General features: G+C 34.6%; 1 long non-coding RNA gene across 3 annotated transcripts; it reads left to right on the forward strand.

The window, feature by feature from the left end:
- Positions 1-1,155: 1,155 nt before the first annotated feature.
- On the forward strand, positions 1,156-9,701 carry LOC126732771 (uncharacterized). 3 transcript variants are annotated; one of them, XR_007659564.1, is made up of 7 exons: positions 1,156-1,764; positions 2,915-2,984; positions 4,095-4,240; positions 6,438-7,351; positions 7,694-7,764; positions 8,049-8,115; positions 9,381-9,701. It is a non-coding gene; the product is annotated as an uncharacterized LOC126732771 (long non-coding RNA). The 3 variants fall into 3 exon arrangements; XR_007659565.1 differs by having other exon boundaries at positions 1,167-1,764; positions 7,206-7,351; XR_007659563.1 differs by lacking the exon at positions 6,438-7,351 and having other exon boundaries at positions 1,178-1,764.
- The last annotated feature ends 4,298 nt before the right edge of the window (positions 9,702-13,999 follow it).

Here is a 13,999-nt window from a genome sequence, read left to right on the forward strand (position 1 = left end):
CTAGATGTATGTATTTGTGTTGTGACTTGGGCATGAATTGGTTATATTCATTTTGTTGTGGCTTATGTCACTTGACTTTAATCTTAAACTAGATGTATGTGTTTATGTTGTGACTTGTGCGTGAATTGGTTATATTCATTTTGTTGTGGCTTATGTCACTTGACTTTAATCTTGCATTTATAGTAATAATTGCTTTACAATTGTCTTGAAGGTTGCATCCATGAATCGCTCTTTGTTTCACAAGTTGCTTTTTGATGACTCAGATGAGGATGAGATAATCGAAGAACTTGTTATGGAAACATCACAACCTAAACGTCGTCACTCTATCCGATGTAATCATTTGGTAGGCCATGAGAGGCTTTTTCTTAATTATTTTGCTCCCACACCAATATATTCACTTGCTTTATTTCGTAGGAGATTTCGGATGAAGAGTTTTCTTTTTCTCCGTATTCAATCTAAGGTAGAAGCTCATGACTCTTACTTTGTCCAAAAAAGAAATAGTGCCAACAAACTTGGTTTATCTTCATTACAAAAGATAACTGCTGCACTTAGAATGCTTGTGTATGGAGTATCAGGTGATTTGATAGATGAATATGTGCGGATTGGAGAAACTACTGCATTAGAAAGTTTGAAAAAATTTGTTACTGCGGTAATTGATGTTTTCTTTGAGGAATATTTGAGAAAGCCAAACAATGAAGACATTGCTAGACTGTTAGCTCATGGCAAACGCTGAGGTTTTCTAGGTATGTTAGATTCAATTAATTGCATGCATTGAAAGTGGAAAAATTGTCCATCTGCATGGAAATGTCAATATTGTGGTCATATTCGTGACCCTACTATTATTTTGGAGGTAGTAACATTATATCACTACAAGAAAAATGAGCTGTTGCGGCGGACCTATTGCGGCGGGTGCAAAATCTGCCGCTATAAGTCGTTTATTGCGGCACGTTTTGGGCCTGCCGCTGTAGAAGAGATCTATTGCGGCGGGCCAGTTGTCCCGCCACAATAGTTCTAGTATTTGCGGCGTTCTGTTACGGCGGGCCAATGAGCCGCCGTAACAGACCTGTTTTAGCGGCCCAAGTTTAGATATAGCGGCGGGTCATTGACCCGCCGCAATAGACCCTTACATTTCCCCCACTTCAGCCTAAATTTTCCCTCATTTTTTTTGCCCCTTTTCATTTTTAGCGCCTTTTCATTTCTCCCACACACACACACACTCTCTCTCTTTCTCAGACACTTCGAGAATCTCCTCACTGTCTCGTACCCACAACCACAGCCATCACCACCCACCACCACCACCACCACCACCACCCAACCCACAACCACCAAATCACAAACAAAAACAAACCTATGTAAACCCAACCCAAAGCAAACCCAACCCAGCAAACTCACAGTCACCACCATCCACCATCACCCACCCACCTGCCACCACCATAAACCCCAACCCAAAATCAACCCACCACTAGCCACCACCATTAGAAAACAACGACCAAATCACAAAACCCAACCATCACAAATCACAAATCACAAAACAACCACCATCACAAAGACAAAATCTAGCCATCACAAAATTTCACCCACCACCAAATCCGATCCACCACCAAACTGTGACCCACGACCCAGACCCACCATGACCAAGTGACCCACAGTGACCGCCGAAGCACTGAGACTCGCACCCATGGGAAATCGGTGAGAGGGAGAGAGAAAACGAGCAAGAGAGGGCCACAAACAACCCCACAAACGCTTCTCTCTCAGCTCCGCTAGGTATACTTTCATGTCCGATCCATATCTCTAAATATTTTCTGAAAAAAAAAAAAGAAACAGAAAAGCTTTCACAAAGATAATATAGAAAAAGCTTTAAAAGCTGCGTTTCTTTTGAAGTTGAAAGAGAAATTTCATTTTTGCATGTTTGATTTTTTTCCTTTTCGTGTGTTCTTCCAAACAGAGCCAGAATTTTCTGTATGTATTGTTTTTCGTGTTTTTCATGTGTTCTTTTTGTTAAAGATCTGAAACGATAATGTCTTGTTAATGATTCTTAACAAATATGCATGTTTGTCGTGTCTTTTAGCCTCAGATTGACAAAACCCACATTTTGTTTTAGCGTTTTATAATGATTTATATTGTTGTTTGGAATATTGTTCTTATATTATATATTATATAAATTTGTCTGTGTGTGTGAATCTTATAAAAAAAGTGTTTTTTTGTTTGTGTTCTCATGTTGTGGACAAAACTATGCTGTATAATAATATATTATATATGTCCGAAGTTACCGTTTTTGTTTGATAAAAATATATATAAAATTTTGGGGGGTGTGTAATATTATTGAAATCAATATATAATTGTTGTGAGAGGGTATATGAAGCTTGGTTTTTTTAGATTGTTGATCTGTGATTCTCTGATGGGTTGGCCTATTTGATATTGCTATTTATTCTTTCGTAAATTTTGGTGTGTGTATAATATTATCAATATCGATATAATTGTTGTGAGAGGCTGTTGGAAGCTTGCTTTTTTAGATTGTTGAGTGGTGATTCTATGATGGGTTGGCCTATTTTGATGTTGTTATTTATTCTTTTGTAAATTATGGGGTGTGTATGATATTATTGAGCTCAATATAATTTTTGTGAGAAGTATTTGGAAACTTGTTGCTTAGATTGTTGATTGGTGACTATGATTTGTAGTCCTATTGGGGACCTTATTGTTATTAATGTTTGTGAGGGTTTTTTTGTTATTATTTGTGCTTATTAATGTTGAATAGATTATAATATAATCCCAAGAGATGCCTTGCATTATTGTATGTGCTGCGAGAGATAAGTAAAAGTTTCTTTTCTCTTGTCTGCTTTCGCAGCTCTGATTTCGAATCAAAATCAATTAAAAATCACTTTCAAATTTTTTTATTTCCTTTTTTTTGCTTTAGGGTTATAGAGAGAAAAAGTTTGTTCAGCCTCAGACCAATTTCTTCACAATCCCAAAAATACCTTCTTCAGGTATCTCTCTCTCTACTTTTCTTTCAATTTTTTAAGGTATTATAACATTGAATTTGTTTGTACTATTGATTTGTGTAAGCTTTTCGGTTTGAGAAAATTTTAGCTGTTTTTGTTTGTGTGGATGCAGTTTGACTATATGGGTTTTGTTTTATTATGCAATTTGGATGTGGGTTTGTGATTGTTTCTCTTTTTCTAGTATTGGGTTGTGAGAATTGCTAATTAAAATTTCACTTCTTTAGTGTGTTTTGATGTTTCCTTTTTTACATGTTGTTGGGTTTTGTTGTGTGAATGAATGATTGTGTTGTTGAGCTCAAGTAGTTGGGTGTTGGGAGCTAAGTGCTTAGATTTTGATGTGGACATTATGGAGGGAACGGAATTGTTGTACTTTTAAGGACGTAGAAAGCACAGGGACTCAATTGATAGCAACGTTTAATAGTAACTCCATTGGAGAGTTTATAAAGTCTTTGCCTTTTTCTACATACTATTTCATTGTAATTCTTTATACTTATTGGTGTTCAGTGCACCTGAAGTAGTCTTTTGTCAATAGAATTATTATTTACCTCTTAAAAAAGAAAAGAGAAAGGTGAAGGGTGAGGTCCTAGCTTTAAGATCCATTGGCTGTTTGTGTAACTTACCAATAAAATAACTAAAATTTTATGTCGTGGTTTCAAATTTAGAATAGCCCATTCACTTGGAAAATCTGCGTATCTCTTTCCTGCATATTTATGTGTCTGATGAAAGCATGAAGTCTATGTCATTATATCTAGTGGTAAACTAACTATATGTTGGTATAGAATGGTGTGATATCACTTAGGCATATCATTAATATATATATATATATATTGCGTCAATATCCTTCTCTCTCTGTCTTTCTTATCGTATAAATATTAGAACAAAACAATTCCTTATAGAAGGATCTATGCACTATATTTGTTAAATTGAAACTGTTGTCCTTTTTTTGGGGGATGGTGGGAGCATGTCATAACAACCTCTGAGTTCTTGTTGTTTAATGTTGAAATGGTGGACTACTTTACTTTCAATTTTTTAGCTGGTATCTATATAACTATTGATTTATGTTGTTTTTATTTCCTTGGATTGGTGATTGTGAAGTGAAACTGGGTTCCATTAACCAGAGACTATAGCTATTGAAGATGCTGTCAGAGTTCTATTGCATGGTTTAGGGGAGGATATTAATAGAGAGGGTCTCAAGAAGACTCCTTTTCGTGTTGCCAAGGCACTTCGTGAAGGAACCAAAGGTGCTTTTTTAAACCTTCACTTTGTTAAATCTAACTACCTCTGTAGTCTATTTTTACCATTGATTATTAGCTATTCTTTTCTACCTATTCCTTATAACATTTGTACATAAAAATGTTGGTTAGAATAATATTATAGAACACAATAGAATTTGAGGGGTTTTTTTATATAATTTTTGTACACATGCAGCTGTATTATGAACTCTCAATTAAAGTACTTACTTTTTATGGATTTTCATTGAGGCTGTCATTTTGCTCTGCCAGTTTGACTTTCCCTAAATGACTTACTTTTTGCCATGCATTAAAGTGATTGTGTTTGAATTTGTTAAATTTGTTGTATATTTAGGTTGGTTTATGGCAATAGGTTGAAGAACTTACTAAAAAAGGAATGAGCAAAGCAGTTATAGTTGGTGGCATAGTTAGAGTAGAGTTTTTTTTATTTTTGTGGGTCCCAAAAATTAAAGTTTATAGGTTTATTTGGTTTGCATCAATGGGGATTGATATCTTTTTTTTGTTTTATTAAGTGATTATGTTTTCTGTTTCTTTTGTCCATGTTTGTGTGTTTTACTGTGCATATGTGATTTTTTTTGGTTGTTGCTCTTTTTTTTTTTTTTTACTTGAGATGTGAGTTGAAGTAATGGTCAAATTTATAATTATTAAAACTATTATTGTGATTTTGGAGTGTCCTGCTGGTATAAGGATCCTCTCCATTTGAAATCCATTTCATGATTCATATTAAATGTGCAAATCTATAGGTGTATCTAGTGTCGTGTCATTTAAATTTGCAATTTGTAGTTCGTACACCATTAGATTAAGGAAATAAAACTTTAACCATGAAATGGACTTTCTTGAATGAAATGGAGAGGATCCTATGCTGCAGCTGACTTACTGGTTGTATTTGTATAGAATTTCGGTTGTACTATGATCTCTGTCATTTGGTAAAGTATAAAACTAGATTCCAAAACCTTCTGCTTATCATAAGCTCATAAAAGAAACAACCATGATAAGCTAAACAAACATGATAATGGTGGGCTTATCATGGGCCGGCCCCCTCCAAGATGTGTATTTGTTTACCATAATTAATTGGTACGAAAATGAAATGGGGTTTTACTTAGCTGAAATGGAGACCGTGGTATAATGGTTATTGTTTGGTATTGTTTAAACTTTACATTGACATATCAAAATTTATTTTTGGCATCTTATCTTGATGGGGATTTGAAGCTACTGATATGTGTTTTTAGTCTAAAAGTAGGGATGAGCCAATGATTGGCAGTCTGTTCAGTGGAACCTGAGGTCATATATGCCTTCATCCCTTCCTGTTGAGAATAAGGACCAACTGGGTTAATAAATCTGTTGTCAAGCAATGAACTTTGAGTTTTTTGGTGGATAAATATTGAAAAGTAGAATAGGAACTTTCTCTTTTTGTTTAGCCTTTTAGTCAGGCAGGGATAACATGATTGCTGTTATGTGCAGTGTTACCTTTTGTATCTTGACTGTGCATTGATAAGGCTTGTGTTTATTTGTGTGAGTGACACCCAGGTCTAGTTCTCATATATGGGGAACTCTGTCCTGTTTTTTTGTTTGTTTAAAAATAATTTTATTATCTTTTAAAAAATGATGGTGTCTTTAGGCCTGAAGTCCTGAAGAAAGTAAAATTGATAGTTACAATTGAAATGGAAAATAATCAATAAAATCTACAATGGAACTTATCTCACTGTGACCCAAAACTCGTGAACATTCAAACAAAATTCTTAGGAACTACAATTTTAGCTGATAGTTACAATTGGTATTGTGCATTTGGATCATTCACAGTGGTTTTATTTTTTTGGATTTTTCTATTCACTGATTTTTTTGGAATGTTTTTCTAAAAAGTCAACCTCTTTTTAACTGAGAAGCTCTCTAGCTTTTTTGGCTTTTGAGTGTTTGACAAATTGCGTTAAACAATGCTTTAAAGTGGTAGATTTATAAAGCATGATTAGTGAATTGTAGAGTTTTTTCAATAAAAGCTTCAAATTTTAGCTTCCTAATCATGAAGGTTGATGTAGTTGAGCTTTAAACTAGTTTTCTATTGGGGAGGGTTTGGGAATTGGGATAAGCTTAGGTCTTAGTTTTTGTTTCTAAAATACATTGAAAATGCTATTACTATTAGTTGTATGCATAATTTATATGTTTTTAATATATTTCATTCTTCTTTATTTAGGTTTTTTATTTATTAGTGCTCATTTAGATGGAGTTACAAATTTTTATAAATCTTTTCCCCTTTAAGAAAGAAACCAAATAAAATTCTCTTTTTTTTTCTTCTTCTTTTTCTTGAGAGAGAATTTGATTGGGAGGCATTGACTCTCTCCCTCAACAACACATGATGAGCCAATCCAGCCAAGGACTATAATATAAGCGAGTGAAACTTCCTCCAATCACAAAACATTGTGATTCTGTATTATGGGTCCCAAACCTTCACCTTGATTCTCATTGGTGCGTGTGGTACACAAACACATGGTTGAGAGTGGAATTTTCTTACAAATTGGCTTGGGAAAAGATAGAAGAAGCAAAAAAAAAAAAAAAAAATGCATAATATAGTATAGTATAGAGTTTTTTTAAATAAAAGAGTGTCAGAGGTTAGGGTCAAGTGAACGTGCAGTATTTGAAGCACAGATCTGGATCCACTCAAAGCACCAAACTCAAATTAAACAACACAAAATCAGTACAATATACACAATACATCACAACACACCAACACTTCTCTCACTCACTGCCACTCTTACCGGTCTTTTGTTTTTATACTTTCAAAGGAGAGAGAGAGGAGAGAGTGTGTGTCTGTGTGAGGTAGTGTTTAGAAAGAGAGAGAATCTAGAGAGAGAGAGTGCTTAGGTAACTAGCTTTCAGCTTCTTCACTGCTCACTTAATAGCCCTGACCCCAAGAAACAAAGCAGCAGTAGTGAAGCGATTGAATGGTTCTTCTCTGCTCCAGCTGCTGCTACTAGACTCTGCAAACCAGCATAGGAAGAAGGCGGTGGTTTGGCTTTTGTAGTAAAGATTGACACTTTGACTGCTATTATTTATGTTTGAAGAGGGAAAGAGAGAGAAACAGCAACAAGAAAGTACCTTCTTTCATGGGTAAGCCTAATATTTCTCTCATAATACCCCAAGAGCTGGCTCTTTCAACTTTCAACTTTGAAATTGGAAAAAAAAGGATGAGAAAAATGTAAAAGGGTTTATAAAGAGAAATACAAGTAACACTGCATGTCAATCTGTAACATTCAGTTCATTATTAGAAATTGAAAGAATACAAGGAATATAAAGAGAAATACAAGTAACACTGCATGTCCTTATTCTGTAATTTCATTTTGGATGCTATTAATGAGATTATTAGTAATTTCTCATTCAAAGAGATTATGCTGTAATTTCATACCAAATTCTTTTATTAATTTATTTATCATTTTGGTGCAAATATACTAGCTGCTGTGGGTGCGAGGGCTACCACTTCCATCACAACAAATCCATTGTGTGCTGTTAAGACCAGACTCCAAGTAAGTTGGGTGTGCTTCTCTTTGTTACGCCTTGTCTCCTTTCAATAAAATTATATATATATATATATATATATATATATTTATATATATTTATATATATATTATTCTGTTTGCACTCATGAGTTTGTAGTTGAAGCTATTTTATATTTCATCTTGCATAACACAAACTTGTGTGTTGTTTCTAGATATGCTTCCTTTGTAACTCACTCTTAGCTGAATTGCTTTGAAGTGAGTCTTGTTTGAAGATTAACTAAGGTTTATATATATTCTTTTCTTGTTGGCAGATTGCAAAAAGAAGAGGCACTACAAGTTTGTGTAATCAAAGCAAATGAATTTGGTGAAAGACTTAAGGTTCTCTCTCTCTCTCTCTCTCTGTTTGTGGTGGGTTGTTGAATTGGGACAAGCAGGTGGCTTGCATGGAGTAATAAGGTGGTTTTAGCTGATATTGGGAGTGTTGACTGTTTTGTGTAATATTAGATGATTGTTGTTGAGTTGTTTTTTTGTTTTTGAGTTTTAATTCATTTTAAGGGCTTCTCTCTATCTTTTTCATACGTGGAACGCTAAAATGGAATTGCATATTTAAAGAGATGTCCATTCCTAAAGAATATTGCTAGTAATGATGTTATAGTTACCAAATGTATTGATAACTTCTCTATGCATTTAAATTCATTGTTTGATTAGGAACATAGCTAAAAGTGAATTATTAAAGATGATTTGTTTCTTAAATGAAAGTGAAATTGTGTAAATGAAATGTATGTTAACTCTTGGTTTGTGTTTTCATGAAATCACATTTTTAAATTGATATATTTCAATTTGATGTTAGCCAGTACGCATTTCTTTTTATTGTGGGGTCATTTGATTGTTGGATTACATAGCAAACTCCATTTTATTGTGGAAATGTTATTCTTACTGAGTTGAGGCCTTTATGTTCAGTTCCTTTGTTATATTATAGCATACCTAGTGGATTGATATGACTTCCTTTTTTTTTTTTTGGAGAGGTTCATGTGATGAGTTGCTTGTAGAATGCCAATTTTTTCTTGAGGGTTACTGGTTGTTGTGGCAAAGTAGCACCAACAATTTTGGCACTGTTGCCTTTGGTTATGGTGAGGGGGACACTTGCTTTGTGTGCATAATTTTTGCATCATTCTGGGTTTTAAGATTGTCTCCTTTACAAGATTCCCAATGGAGAATTTATTGTTCTACCGTCAAAAAATTGAAAGATAACGAAATTTTAAAGTGGTATCGTACTATATGAAACAATAATCATAATGTAATTTTTCTTTCTTTCTAGTGGCACCATATCATCTTGACAATTAGGCAATTTATCAATCTTATATATTGACATAAAGTGTAAAGATATTAATTAGATATTAATTAGTGTAAAGATATTCTTTCTTGTTATGCCTCTGCTTTGTAATTTCAAATTTTCAAAACTAGGAAGCTGTAAAGAGAGGTGGTCCTCCCATAAAAGATCAAGACAAACTATAATGGTCAATCTAAAAGATCAAGAAACTATCTCTTCATTTAACTTGTTCCCATTTTTTACCTTGGTAATATTTTCTTGTCATTCTATTTCATTTATACGCACTTATTAAGTAATCATACTTTGTATGTAGGATGCTCCTCTGATCGAACAATCTCCAGCTCTCCCCAAATCATCAGCCGCATCTCATCAACCAAGAAGCTTATAAGTTTTATCTTGGAGTTCTTGGACTTTTTTGTGTACAAAGAACTATAGAAGAACCACATTTTTTCAAGTCTTGAAGGATATTTTTAAACGCTTTGAAACTTTGATTATAGTATTAGATTAATTTCAGCGGTTGTTTTATTCAAATGACCACATCTTTTTTTTTTGTTAATTTTAAGATGGTGATTATAGACAATGTTATATATTTGATAATATATTTCTATGTTAATATTATGTTAGTTTCAAAACATTTGTGGTGTTGTTAATTAGTTACATTTGTGGTATTATGTTAGTAGAATTAAAACTATTACAGATTCCTTGTAACAGGTTTGTGAATTATTTATTTATTAGCAAACTGCGGTTTTAAAATTCATTGTGAAAAAAAAAACACCTATAGCGGCGGTCAAAAAGCGCCGCTAAAGGTTAAAAATTACAATTGATCTATTTCGGTTGATTGACTATAGCGGCGCCTTTTGCCCGCCGCTAAAGGTAGAGACCAATAGCGGCGGCCATGACCCCCGCCGCTAAAAGTCAATTCCACAAATTTTGAACACATATAGCGGCGGTTTTATACCCGCCGCTAAAAGGTACATCTATAGCGGCGCTTTTTATGACCGCCGCAATCGACCTATAGCGGCACTGCAACACTGGCGGGACAGCCCGCCGCAATATCACCCGCCGCTATAGGTCGAATGTACCTTTAGCGGCGCTTTTTGGGGCTTTAGCGGCGGTTCTGGCCCGCCGCAATAGCCCGTTTTTCTTGTAGTGTATGATCTTTGGATATGACATGCATTTTTCGGGTTCCTGGGTCAAATAATAATGTTAATGTGTTAGAGTGGTCCCTACATTTTAGGCCATTTCTCGATTTGGTCTCTAAACTGATTTTGCTCCTATATCAGTCCCTGATTTTTCAAAATCGTTTTTAAAATCATCCCTACCGTCAACCCGGTTACGGAAGAAGCAGATGTGGAAAATAGAGTGCATAAGTGGCATGTTAATCTCTAACGTGGCAAATAAAATAATATTAAAAAAATTATTTTGCTTTTAAAAATGACAAGTCAGCATTTTAATTAATAACAAAATAAAAATAATTCAAAAAAATTAAACTAAAAAAATTCAAAAAAAAAAAAAAACAAACAAAATTTTTTTTTTTTTCAATTTTAAATATTGAGAAAACAATTTATAGTTTCAATTTTTCTTGAACTTTCTTAAAAAACAAACATTAAGTTAACACCCCTTCTCATTCTAAGCCGGCGTGTTTGTGCTTGTGTTTGTATCTATTTCATTTTCTTCTTTCTTTTAAGATAAACCAAAAAAAGAAAAATCAAAATAAAAATAACTTAATAAATAAATATTATTGGTGAGAAATAATTTTTTCTTTTCCAGATCCTCTCTTTCTCTGTCTCTTGGTGTGTATATGTGTTTGTATCTTTTTTTGTTCAACTTTCAATCCCTCTCTCTCTCTCTCTCTCTCTCTCTCTCTCTCTCTCTCTCTCTCTCTCTCTCTCTCTAAACCTGACTCTTTAATCTTTGGGTTTTTCTAGATTTCCGTGGGGTGGTCAGTAATGGAGGTGGAGATCAATGATCGGGGTGGAGATCAATGATCGGGGTGGAGATTGGTGTAATTGGGGTGTTCGAGGTGGAGATCGGTGGTCGGGGTGGAGATTGGTAATCCATGGGTCTTGGATTATGGGTTTGGTTGGAGATGGAGATGGAGATGGCTGGGTTTGGTTGGGGTGGGCTGTACTTCTGCTGAGTCGGAATCGGAAGACCACCGACTCCTGTGTACTCGACGGCAAATAGTTATCGTTTCCATCTCAACTGAACGCAACGTCGTTTTTGTACTGTTTAGTTGACCATGACTCGAACTAGGCTTCGACTAGGTGGATTCAGTGCTGTTGATGGTGGATTTGGGTTTGTTGACGGCGAATTTGGTGTTGTTAATCGGCGGGGTGTTGTTTGATGAAGTTCTGGGTTGGAGGTTTGATGATTTTTCTGGATTGGTTTTCTCATGTTGGTTTGGGTTTGATGAATTTTTCATGTTCTAGAGGTTTCGGTGGAGGATAGGGATTTTGTATGAAATTTTGCATTGTTCTAGATTTGATTGTGCTCTTGTTCTGGGTTTGATTGTTCTTGGATTCGGGAAGAACATGAAGAACAAGTTCTTGTGTTCTTAGCTAAAAAATAATGAAAGCAATAATAATAATAATAATAAAATCAGATTGAAAAGTTTTTTTTTTTTTAATTTAGTTTGAATTAAATTGAAATTGAAAAATATAAATTTTTTTATTTTTTTAATTCAAAAAATGCTGACGTGGCATTTAAAAAATATTAAATAAAATATTTTATTATTATTTTATTAGCTGGTTTTGACACTTGGCACTTCTGTTTGCCACATCAGCTTCTTCCGTAACTGGGTTGACAGTAGAGACGATTTTAAAAACGATTTTGAAAAATCAAGAACTGACATAAGAGCAAAATCAATTTAGGGACCAAATCGAGAAATAATCCAAAATGTAGGGACCAAAAATGTATTTACGCCTTTAATGAACTTGCTAAAGGACGTACTCCTGCAGACTGCAGTACATTACTCAATCAATGGTCATGACTACACAATGAGATATTACTTTGTTGATGTTATATATCCAAAGTGGACAACATTTGTGAAAACAATCCCATCTCCACAAGGACATAAGCGAAAATTATTTGCAGCAGCCCAAAAGGTGTGTAGGAAGGATGTTGGGCGTGCATTTGGAGTGCTTCAAGCACGTTTCGCAATTGTCCGTGAACCTGCACGATTTTTCCATCTTGAAACACTTCAAAAGATCATGAAAGTATGCATAATTCTCCATAACATGATTGTTGAAGATAAGCAGAATGATAATGAAGTGGTAGACTTGGATTATGAACAAATTGATGGAGTGGATAATCCTCCTATGCAAGTGTTACGTGAACAAAGTGATGGATTTATGTCATACATTGAGAGGCATGAATGCATTAGAGACTGAGAAATTCATTTTCAACTCCAGTTGGACTTTATTGGACATTTATGGCAATTGCAAGGCAAGTCATAGGAACTTCATTTTTTATATGTTGAGAAGCATGAGTCATAGGAACTTGTGCAAGTGTGTGAGTTTTATTGTGATTTAGTATGAACTATGTATGTAAGTAATCTATGGACTACATTGTTCCAGCTATAATATGTGTTCTATTTTATATGTTTTCTTATAAAGTTCCTCAATTTCATAGTTCACATTATTCCAAGATTGCTTCCAGACAGTTGAGATGATAATAGGCTATCATGACAATTGAGAAATTTTTTTTAGTCAAAAGATAAATTTGTATATATATAATTTGGGGTTAAAACAAAATATTATTGTTACTCTAGTTTCTTATTTGCTATCATGATGATTGAGAAATTATTTTAGTAAAAAAAAAAAAAAATGCATAAGTATAATTTGGGGTTAAAAAAAATCATGTGTTAACACTAGACGATTATTTGCTATCATGTGGTGGCGGTGGTGGAAGAGTCGGTGGCGGCAACGGTAATGGCTACGGCAGCGGTTGCAGGTGGTTGTGATTGTTGTTTATTGTAGTGGATATATTATTTTATTATAGTAGATATATTATTTTATTGTGATGTTTATATTATTTTATTGTGTTGAAAGCTAAAATTGATCCACTGCTGCAGCATGTGTGTAGGTAAAATAGATAAAGTAATTTTTTTGTGGTGCCAAATAGCTAAATTTTTAGCTCCACTGCTGTGGATGCTCTAAGCACATAAATTATCTAAAGTTGTAATATAATTATTTTATAAAAATATAATGTAAAATTTGTATATTAAATATTACATGTGTTATTTAAAATTAGATTATATTTTTATAAGTTTTATATAATAGAATATGTAAGGACACGATTTGTAACGACCCATAATAATGTTAGGTTCGCACGTAAAAAGGCCCAAACAATATCATTTATAGAGCGTGAGTTTGAAAGGCTAGGCCTTGGTCATTAGACCGTGGATTTTTCGTGGGATTCATACACAGTTAAATCGTGTTCGCCCTAGGAGTCTATCTCCAGGAGGCGGGCTGGGAGTCTCTGGTTTTTGGCCATTTTTCCCAGCCCCTCTCCCCGGATTGCTTGTCCCTCTTTTTATATTAGCCTGTGTTCCTTATCCTTCGTCCACGTGTAGGATCGACTTTTCCAAGACTAATACTTGTCCCATCAGCCCATACCCAAAGTGGTTAGGGGTGGTTGTAAAAGCTGAAGAACATGGTTCTGTCAGGTGCAGAGTGTTGAATGGCAGTAATGGCAGCTTTCCCTTTGTCCTTGGTCGTTATACTATCCAGCGTCTCCTTCTTTTTTGACATAGATATTTTAGATTTTTTCTCGAACTGTTCCTATATCTTTTTTACCCTTCCTTCCAGGGGGACCTCGAATATGCCGAGGACAGAATCATCCTCGGCTTTGTCTCAAGAATATTTGGGCTTTTATTACCTATCCTCGGCCATACTCTTCCTCGGCTCGAGCCTTGGGCCCCAATGCAAA

Source organism: Quercus robur, chromosome 6 (genome assembly GCF_932294415.1).
Source record: "Quercus robur chromosome 6, dhQueRobu3.1, whole genome shotgun sequence".
Classification (NCBI taxonomy): Eukaryota; Viridiplantae; Streptophyta; class Magnoliopsida; order Fagales; family Fagaceae; genus Quercus; species Quercus robur.